Genomic DNA, 11,150 nt, shown 5'->3' on the forward strand with positions numbered 1-11,150 from the left:
TATTTAGAAAGGCTCACCATTTAATCATATCCCTCTTCTCAATTCCTTCTCCAGATGTGCTCCTCATTCCAGGCCAAATTTACTTTTTCCAAGGAGGCAACTGCAGGGCTGGTGCCCCAGGAAACTGCAAGCAAAAACACAATAGAATTTAATGACAGAAGTTGAAGACATTTATTTTAAAACTGATTTTATATTTTAGTTATAGTTATGATCTGAAGTGGTGCCCGCATCAGTGAGTAAGTTTCACTCCTCTCCTGTGGTGAAGCACAAGATCACAGCACAGTAATGTACATTCCAGTTAAAAATCTAGTGAGCCATTTGCTGCAACCTGAAGGAAACAGTATGGTTATAGGTAAATTAAATATACACGTGTCCTTTAGCAGTCTTAGTCTTCTTTCTTAAAGAATATCACAAAAAAGCTTTTGATTACTGAGAGAAAACATGCATGTTCTTTGAGAAATTAGCTCAGTAAGACCACCATTCTGAAACGAACCCAAGAATTTTGGTACAACTTCAGCATTTGGAAAAGCGAGGTGCCCTGCTCTGCTGTGGTTCCAAGTACATACACATTTTCCCTAAGTAGCTCTGGGCTCTTGTCATTGGAAATGAGCATCTGGCCTCAGAAAGAAGTAAGTGAATAAATAGATGTGTGTACTAAACATAAAATAGTCCTTCTTGCATTGGCAGTGATAGCAGGAGTGGGAGAAGCATAAGTGGTTTAACGTTCAAATAGATGAGTCAAGCAGATTACAAAATCCAGAACTGCCATGGGGCACTGAATGACGCTGCACACAGACTTATAGAATACTACTATATACTGCTAGAAGCTTCTGAGGGACCTTCATTCATTCTTGCAGCCGGTGAGAGAGAAAAATGAAGAGTCATTCATAGGAATGAGGTAACATTTGTTCAATACATGAAGACAATCAAGATTATATTGTTCATTGTTAGATAATTACTGGGGATGTTGTAACACCTTCTTTAACTCTTTCCATTACAGCTGCCATCACAACTACCATGGTGAAATGCTGTGGTATCAGGGTGCCTGGCCATGAGAAGTCACCTGTTGTGTTGTAAAGACAGAGGATGAGTGACCAGAGATGCCTGAAAGGAAAAGAATTCCTATTTCACCAGACTGTGTCACCCACACAATATCACAACTTTGAGCAAAAAATAATGATAATAACAGTTTGAAATGACTACACAATGCTGCACAAGTCTGTCCCATTTAATAATGTCAAACATTTTTTTTCTTTGAAAGAGCTACTGCTTTTAAATATATGTCACAATATGAACAGAAGTCCAGAATACGGAAGAATGAAGAGTGCATATTTTGCTATTTTTGTTCCAGTAAAAAAAAAAAAAAATTAATCCTATTGTTATGACTAATGCACTGTGACCTAACTGATATCCTTCTAATGAAGTTCATATTCTCTTCTGCAATACTATTTCCTTCTGGAACACGTGTTATATGCTGCCGGGAAGGGACAGCTCAATGAACTGTATGGCAAGCAACATGTCATGGCTACAAGGTAGAAGTCCTAACCAAATATACTAACTGATTCCATCAGGCAGCTAACAATACTGACTTTAAACTAATTCCCTGCTTATTTTACAGTGGCTGAAGGGTTGTAAAACAACAAGCAGAGCTTGCTGAGACCACTGGCATGCTGCAGTCGTTCCTGCAGAGTGCAGTGAAGAAAAGCAAATGCTTCTTAGCCTTTAACATTACCTTCACATTGATCTGTGGTCAAGAAAATTGATGCTGGCTGTGGTCCAGCACACTCATTATTTTTTTAACCTCATCAAAGTTTATTGTCTTACACATAGTTCATAGGAACTATAAACAAGTAAAGCTGTTCTTTTTTTACCTCTCATGTACCTTCTTACTGAATTTCAGGAAGGTGTAACTGCAAGTAGGAAAAAGTCCCATCTGGATGTTGACGTTCAGAAGCATCAGAAGAATGATACCATTCTGCAGCTCTGGAACTGAGCACAGAGCACTCCTTTGCCTGCCTGCAGCTTTGAGCATGTGGGTATATGTGGGGAATATTTCAGTTTGCTAGAATTCATGGCACTGTGAGAAAATGGTGCATGCAAAGTACAATTGTTTAGATAAGATCATATCTGGAAAGAGTTTCACTTGCTTTTGTATCATAAACCTAATAGAGAATCAAAATTCTGGGTATCATACCCCTGTCTCCCTACAATGCAATGTTGCACTTGGAAATGTAGTTCCAAATCTCCAGGGAGAGTGGTAGGTAAGTGGCTGATGTCTTTTTAACCTGTTGTCCTCAAAAGTTTCTTGTAATGGAGATTTGAAATCTCACCAGGTGATCTGCTGCAACACTCAGCCATCTTGACATGAGAGCACATTCTTACCAGCTAAGCTAAATCTATCCACAGCAGGCACTGAGAAAACATCCTTCCTTCTTTCCCCTTTGCCACTATGACCCATGCTGCTGTGGAGTGGTATCACATCTTTCTTGAGCTCTCTCTCCTCCAGACTTAGCAGCTCCACTGCCTTAAATCTTTCCACACAGATTATGTTTAAAATGGCACTCCTGTAACTCACCATTGTGCTCTCTCCAGTTGCTCTCCACCTGTCTAGATGCATCCAGTTTTCCCCCGGTGTGGGGAGCAATTTAAATGTATATCACAGTCCATTTTAATGTGCAGCTGCAAATTCCAGAAGTCTTTGATACTATGAAGTGCAATACCTGCACTTCACATTAAATGCTTAGTTAAAAGGTAATGACTGTGGCAGATTTTGTTTCCAAACTCCAGTACATAGAACACTTTCTAGCATCTGTTTTTAATGTCTCTGTGAATACTTATTCCTAGTATTAATCATTCACGTTGCACAATAGGAACTGATACATCCTTGTGTTTTCTTCCAAGTAGGAATATATCAACAATAACTTAATAATCAAAGCCTCAGTAAAACAGCTACTGCTCTCTCCCTCGTGATCAGCTTCCCTTGGGTTACCTGCAGGATGCTGTCATGAGCAGTTCTCAGCTCAATAAAGAAGAAGCTGGGGAAGTCACATTTGTTTCTAAGAAAAGAAAACTAACCAGTTTGAATGAGATATTAACATGTAACATCCCAGTTTTAATAACATGGTCAGACAAAACTTGGTTAGGCCTTTGTTAAAATTCAGTGGCATTGGTAGGTCTAATATTAATCACATCATGTCATTTTAAGCATTTTCTACAACTTTTACAAGAGGACTTTAGCACTAGTTCAAAGGAGCCATCAAAATTATGGCACCAAATGAAGACGAAACACTGAAGGAGAAGATGCATGGCACTAGGCTAACTTCTCAAGGGATCGAATCTGTGTTCTGGAAGACCAGTAGATGAGGCGTGTATTGAGGCTGAGCTGTAATGGGCAATGTCATCCCATGGAGGAAGTGAATGTTGCAATGCTTTATCACGTGCTTTGCCAATCTGTGTCTCAAGGCCGTATTGCCACATTTTACATTGAACAGATTACTCAATTCGCTAAAATTAGATTTTTCAACACCTGAGGAATCAATATTATTGTTTTGTGATCCCTTCCCTAGTTACACAGAATTAAAATGGGTCAGATAAATGTCCAACCAAATGTCCACACGCCTCACATGGATCCATCAGTTCTTTCAAAGACAGAATTGATACAGGGTTTTTTTGTCATTTTCACATCACATTTTCATAATCACACATTTACTGCTGTAACTTGGGGTTTAATAAAATTTGATACATTAAGAACCTCAAAAACAGTGAACTAGGTTAATATTCAGCATACCTTCTTATGTCTGTGGTTGCCCTTTTAAAAGCAGTTCAGTGCACCTTCATGTGTACAGCTTTGGCTGTCTCAGAGTGTCAGAATTATAGGATGGTTGAGTTTGGAAGAGACCTCTGTTTCCTTCAGGCCCAAGCCCTGCTCCTGCAGGGACACCTAGAGCAGGGTCCCAGGGCCACATCCAAGTGGCTTTGGAAGATCCTCAAGGAGGAAATCCTACAGCCTGTGGGCAGCCTGTGCTCTGTCACCTGCATGGTGCTCCTGGTGGTCAGAGGGAACCTCCTGTGTGCCAGTGTGACTGTTGCCTCTTGTCCTGGCACTGGGCACCACTGAGCAAAGCCTGACTCCATCTGCTTTGCAACCTCCCCTCAGATATTTATGGATACTAATGAGATCCCAGTGAGTCTCCTCATCTATAGAACGAGCAGTCCCACCTCTTTCAGCCTCACCTCTCTACTGTTGGGTAATTCCTTTTCCTCAGTCCCACGGGGTTGTAATCTGTAATAATTTAACATAACCTAAATCACGAGGTGATGGGTGTTGTGTTTCAGTAGTGACAAGATGTTCCAGATGGCACCGCACAGTTGTCACACAACCAAATGGAGAGTATCAGTCTGCTTATCCATGTGAATTGGTAGATTACAACCAGGGCAAAGTGTACAGAGCTGAATATAGGCTTTAATGTGTTGGAAACAATGGTGACAACATTGGAATATCACAAAGTTTGTCTCAGAGGGGTCCCATAAATGCTCTTACAGAAAGAGAAAGAACACTGTATGCAAGTTTGTCAGGACCTACAGAACAAATACGAGGCTGCAGGTGGCAGTTTCCCAGATTGCATCATTACTAGTAATGAGATGTGGTGTCACCACTACGAGCAGGAGGCAGAACAGCTGCGCATGGAGTGGTGATGTCAATTCCCCAGCAAAGAAAAGGTTCAAGACGCACTCCTCAGCAGGTACAGCACAGGGATGATCCATCTGGATTTCCTGGAACCCAGATAAACCACCAGTTCTGACCACTACACTGCAACACTAAAGTGAAGGCTCAAACTTCCAGAGTCATGCCAGAGACGAAGATAACCGTTCTCTTGCAACACAATAACACCAGGCCCCTTACCAGTTTGAAAACCATGGATCACACTGCCAGTTTTGGCTATGAAAGGCAATGAATGATATAACGAAGACTCATTATTCCAAAACCATTGGTGTCAGCAGTATACGATGCATCTGTTCACTCAGGACTGGGACTATTGCTCATATCAACCACAGGAAAGACATCCTTGCTTGACAGGAACGTTCTCATCACTGAAATGATCACTTTTTTCCCAGAATTTGGGAAGCCATCATAATCCAAAGTGTAACATCTGTAACAGCCAACACAGGCTGACATCTTCCTGTTGTGATTAATTTAAACTAACTGGAAACTACAGAGGAAAAAAAAAAATCTGTAAGGGAATTGTATAAAGCAAGGTGTGCTTGGTATTTGTCTACAGGTAATAGTATGGTCACTGACCTGTCAGCACAATCTGTTAGCAAAGTCCTTCCACTCTTTTTAGAGCAGTAAATGACAAGCACCTCCAGGGCAAACCAGTATAAATCCATCTAGGGCAGGTCATATTCAGAGAGGTTGCTGTCACAAATTAATTCTAAGTAGAAGTTACATATAACATATCAGTTATAATTGTCTTTAGAGAAAATGTAGTGATGACAACTTGATTTTAAAGGCCAGGATGATGGGTGTACCTCTGGTAGCATTTCACTCCGTAGGAAGTGTGGGGTTCTGAAACAAGCCCCCTGGTTGGGTCCATATTGGGAGCAGCCAGATGTGAGCAAACTCAAACCTATTTGGATAGTACTGACAAGAAGAACACTGTCCTTCTAAAGGAAGTTCTCTCCACTCAACAAATCCCCGACTGGCCTGGTTCCTTCCCAGATGGATGCCCAAGCCTCATCACCCATTATTTCACATCCCAGATCTACACCATAATATAGACATATGCTGGAAAGGAGTCTAAGCAGACTTTCAGCAGTGACTGAATTGTGATGTAAAATTTCCCCTTCCCTTTTTTTATGCCCTGAAAGCTTTATAGGTACTGGGCTGACTGTGACTGGTTGCCAGATGCCATCCAGCTGGTCTCTCACTCCTTGCCTCAACAGGACTGTGGAGGGAATATGATTTAGGAGGTTAGAGAAGATTCTTTGTATTTACTGTCCATTAAAAATATAGTAGAGCAGTGAGAAACAAAGGCAAAACTAAAATCACCTTCTCTCCCAGTCTCTATTAAAACTCCCTCATTACTCATTCTTCTGCCTCTTTCGCCAACTCAAGGAGTACAAAACAATGTGGTCAGTTCATTACACTTCATTTGTGTTGCTCTTTTCTCTGCACACTCTTCTGCTCTTGCCTGAGGTCTCTCATACAGTCTTTCACCAACTGTTCCATCTTTGCTGTTCCCAAGGGCTCCAGTTCTTCATGAACTGCTTCAGTGTGGATCCCCCATGAGCACAGTTCCTGCCAGCCCTCCAGCCACACTGTAGACTGCTCTCTGCAGGCTTCAGCAGCTCTGGCCCAGGGCCTGTTCCTGCAGAGGTTCTCTGTGGGCTGCAGGTTCCTTCAGGTCACATCTGCTGCTGTACCATTTAAACTGAAAATACCATGTATTTCATTCAAAAAGCCTCATAAATTACATTACTTTGATGTAGGATAAATGAGTGACTGAAACACTGAGAAGTCTTTCTATCTTTGTGGTATACCTTTCTATCATAGAAAATTATTTCTTTGTCTTACCTTCTCAGCTTTCCAACAGCAAAACATTCCACACTTCAGATCTCATTGTGAAAAATTATTAAAATCACCTAAAAATAATGAAGCTGGAAAGAATGATTAGAGGTCATCTAGACAAAGAAAGATTTACCTTGAAACAAATCAGCCATTTCTCTCAGCACATGTGGGTGAACTCTGTTTGTTCTCATCGACCTATGAGGACCAGTTTCTCTAAATGGTCCATGCTTGGACCTCCTAGATGGGGAAATGCCTTCTTCCTATAGCCACACTCTGCCATCAGCCTCCAGGATGAGTGAAGCACAAGGGCAAGTGACATCAATAACAGCAGAGGAAGAGGCAGCAATAAGTATTTCATCCTTTTTCATGTCCTTGGTCATAAATTTCCCTGAGCTGCTGAGTCGTGCAACCACAGTTTCCATAGTCTGCCGGTGTAGTCTGCCACAGTCCTTCTGCTGCCAATGTACTTACTGCCCTCTACATCCATCACTTGTTTCAATTCCAGAACATTTCTGACTTCTCAAAATCCACCCCTGCATGCCTAGACAAAAAGTTTCTACCTCTCAGATGGCCCTTCTCCACATTTATCTCTTGTCAGTTTCCTCCTTTGCATTTGAGCTCACTCTAGAATTGCCTGTTTATTCATGCTGGATTTCTGCCATGTCTGCTGGAGCTTCTACACAGCCAGGTGGACAATTGTAGCTTCAGCCAAACTGTCTGTAGATGATCCTGTAGGTCTTTTCCAACCTTGTCATTCTATGATTCTGTGGTTCTGTGATTCTATGATTCTGACATACGCAAACATCAAATTGAATTCCAACCTCAGAGTTACTCTTTCCTCACTGGGGTGGATTTTGATGTTGCTGCACAACAGACAGATGTATAAAACCCATCAGAAGGACATTATTTCCTTAAGGAACACAGCTATACTTAAGAATAAAAATTATAGCACTAAGCCATCTCCACTTCTGCTGGTATGTGACTGAATGGACTTCACTGATTTTCTGAAATTTCTTCTATTGCTTTCCCTTGCATTCTGATTTGGTTAGTCACATGAGGTCTGGTTAAGCAACTAATCAGGCTGGTGAGTGGCTATGTGAATAACTGTGCAAAAAATAGCAAGACTGCTTTGTGACTCAGTCTCCACCATTTGAGTCAAGCAGACCTTACTTGGCTGTGAAGCTCTGTAATGCATGTGTTGGTTTTTAATGGTGTCAAGGTCAAAATTCAGCATTCTGGAAAACTGAGTATAACTTGCTTTTGTGTGAAATAAAGCCTGCATCTCTGCTCCAGGGAGGACACGTTTGGTGACTGAACATCTTAGTGGTATAACCAAGTATATGGAGAAGCTGATCATAGAATCATAGAATCCTAGAATCGCAACGTTGGAAAGGACCTCCAAGATCATCCAGTCCAACCGTCCTCCCATTACCATAGCTACAACAAACCACTAAACCAGATCTCATAGTTCCTCATCCAGACACCTCTTGAACACTGCCAGGAATGGTGACTCCATCACCTCCCTGGGCAGCCATTCCAGTGCCTGACCACTCTCTGAGAGAAAAAGTTTTTCCTTATGTCTAATCTAAACCTCTTCTGGTACAACTTGTGGCCATTTCCTCAGGTCCTGTTTGTTTCCTGGGAGAAGAGGCCAAGCTCCTCCTCATCACAGCATCCCTTCAGGAAGTTGTAGAGTGCAATGAGGTCTCCCCTGAGCATCCTCTTCTTCAGACTAAATCCCAGCTCCCTCAGCTTCTCCTCATAAGACTTGTGCTGCAGACTCCTCACCAGTTTTGTTGCCCTTCTCTGGACACATTCCAGGGCTTCAGTGTCTTTCTTGTAGTGAGGGGCCTAGAACTGAACACAGTACTTGAGATGCAGCCTCAACAGAGCTGAGTATGGGGGATGATTACCTCTCTGTTCCTGCTGGTCACACTATTTCTAATGCAGGCCAGAATGCCGTTGTCCTTCTTGGACACCTGGGCACACTGACAGCTCATGTTCAGCTAAGCATTGACCAACGCCCCCAGGTCCCTTTTCTCTTCACAGTCATCCAGCCACTCTACCCTAAGCCTATAGCTCTGCATGGGGTTATTGTGCCCAAAGTGCAGGATCCAGCACTTGGTCTCGTTGAACATCATCCCATTCACCTCAGCCCAGTGATCCAGCCTATCCAGATCCCTCCCTACCCTCAGGCAGATCAACACCACCTCCCAGCTTGGTGCCATCTGCAAACTTACTGAGGGTACACTCAATCCCCTCATCTAGGTCATCAATTAAGATATTAAACAAGATGGGCCCCAGTACTGGCCCCTTGGAGACACCACTTGTAACAACTGGTGGTCACATTCCCCGCTGCATCAAGTAAAAGCTGGACATTTTCCTTGGTTCTCCTCTTACCACTGATTTATTTGTAAAAGGATTTTTTATTTTCTTCTACTGCAGTGGCCAATCTGAGTTCAGATTGGTCTTTTGCCTTCCTAACTTCCTCCCTGCATACCTTAGCATCTTCCTTGTAATCACCCCAAGTAGCCTGTCCTTTCTTCCAGAGGTCATAGACTCTTATTCTTCTGGAGTCTCAACAGTAGTTCCCGGTTCATCCACACTGGTCTTCTTCCCCTGCAGCTTGCCTTGCGGCATTTAGGGACAGCCTGAATGACAGTTTCCGTTTTGAAGAGCATCCAGTCTTCCTGGACCCCTTTACCCCTAAGGAGAGACTCCCAAGGGATCCCTGATAGAAGCATCCTGAGCAGGACAAAATAGGCCATCTGGAAGTTCAAGAGAGCAGTTCTGGTGGCCACCCTTCTGACATCTCCAAGAATAGAGAATTCTGCTATTTCATGGTTGTTTTGCCCAGGACAGTCCCCCACCTTCACATCTCCCACCAGTCCTGCACTGTTACTGAAGAGCAGGTCTAGAATGTTATTGGCATTATACTCAGTTGCCACAAATGTATGGGGACAGCCAGCTACAAGAAGAGAATTCACAAATGAAAGTGTCTCTAGGATGTCATGCCCCTGCTCCTGTGCCAGCAAGATTTACATCCATATCACAATGAAATGCAGCTGATTGACCCCCTGCCTCCTTCCCTTCTCTCTGTCCTGTACATGGAGGAAGGAAAAAATGCATGAACCCAAGGGTTATATCATATGACTTCAATTTAAACTGAATAAAGCAAATTATTATGAGGAAAATTTTGAGAGATCTGTATGTTTCTCTTACCTAGAGACTCCTGACCCATGGTAATGAACAAAGAAGCAAACAAATTCAACAAGGCAGGATGTCAAACCTAACACAGGAAGGTTACTTCCCCAGTGTTTTACTGCCCAAGATGTTTACTGTAAAAACTTCTCTCCACATTTATGTCTTTTTCCCACATGATGTCCCAGACAAACTGTCCTAAATAGAAAGCCATTGAATGCAGTTCAACTCTGAACAACCATAAGATGGTAAATCCACAAGCTGAGATTGCCTAATTATTAGTAACCTAAGTCTGTTAGCTCTTGTCACGTTGTTTGTGCTGAACCCAAACATATAATCCCTTCCTCAGGCCTTTCTTCCCCTAAAGCCACGGGGCATGAGGTACATCCTGCTGAGAAATAGCTTAATGCAGTTTGATCTAGATGAACAGAGAGAAGAACTGGATTTTCTCCATCTGGGGATGAGCAGTGCTGAAAAGCGATGGCAGGACCTCAGTGGCTAGGCACCATTAACTGGAGCTTTCTATTCTCATGCAGCGGAGGCCTGGATTCCCTGTGCCAAGGGACTGTTGAAGAAATCCCATCAGAGTTAGTACCTATGGAAGTGAAGTGCAGACACCTTGGAAATGGGGCACCCTCTACAGTCTAGACTCAGCCAAGAAAAACACCCATCAATAACCATGACTACAGATTTGTGTTACTAGAGGGAGTTCTGAATCCAAAAGGACTGTGCCATGCAAAGTTGAGATGAGGATACCAGAGGTTTATTTTGTGGAAAAATACCAGCAAGGTCACAAATGCAAGTCTGAAATATTTTTTTAGTCATATTAAATAACGAGATAACAAAACAAAAGGTATCAAGTGTTCTAGAGACCATAATAATCCAGGTCTATCCGGTTTGGTAAGAGCTTATGTGCAATATTGCATAATTCACAGGTGACCCAAACAAAACATTCCCTACTCCTTTTGCCTGTTCTTCACTGCAATGTGTTGTCCGTGGCCACAAACTATTCTCTACAAAACTGGTGGCTCATCCCCCATCTGTAGTGGAATGCACAAAATAGTAGAAAGAGCAAAATAAGAGAAAATCAGGGAAAAATGGGAAAAAAAGAGAAAAAGTGATGTCAAGCACTTCATTACCCCCTCAAGCAGATTGAAATGAAACCAGTCTCCAAGAAATTGCCACCTCAAAATTTTGCCTCCCTTCCCACCTTCTTCTTCTGCTAGTCCAATTTGGTTTCTGAACATGATATTATATCATACAGGATAACTCTGCAGCAAATTCACATCAGCTGTCCTAGCTGCGTCTTTTCCCAGCTTTTTGTCCACCACCATCCTATTCAATAGGGGAAGGAAAGAAAGCTTTGCCCTTTTACAAGCAC

General features: G+C 42.4%; 1 long non-coding RNA gene across 1 annotated transcript in view; it reads right to left on the bottom strand.

The window, feature by feature from the left end:
• The window catches only part of LOC146762837 (uncharacterized), a 54,669-nt gene that overhangs the window by 17,134 nt on the left and 26,385 nt on the right, over positions 1-11,150 (bottom strand). Inside the window, exon 2 of the long non-coding RNA XR_014949209.1 lies at positions 18-124. This is a non-coding gene — a long non-coding RNA (uncharacterized LOC146762837). The remainder of the gene's footprint in view (positions 1-17; positions 125-11,150) is intronic.

The sequence above is a fragment of the Coturnix japonica genome, chromosome 1, assembly GCF_054131305.1.
Source record: "Coturnix japonica strain WE chromosome 1, WE-NBRP24, whole genome shotgun sequence".
NCBI lineage: Eukaryota > Metazoa > Chordata > Aves > Galliformes > Phasianidae > Coturnix > Coturnix japonica.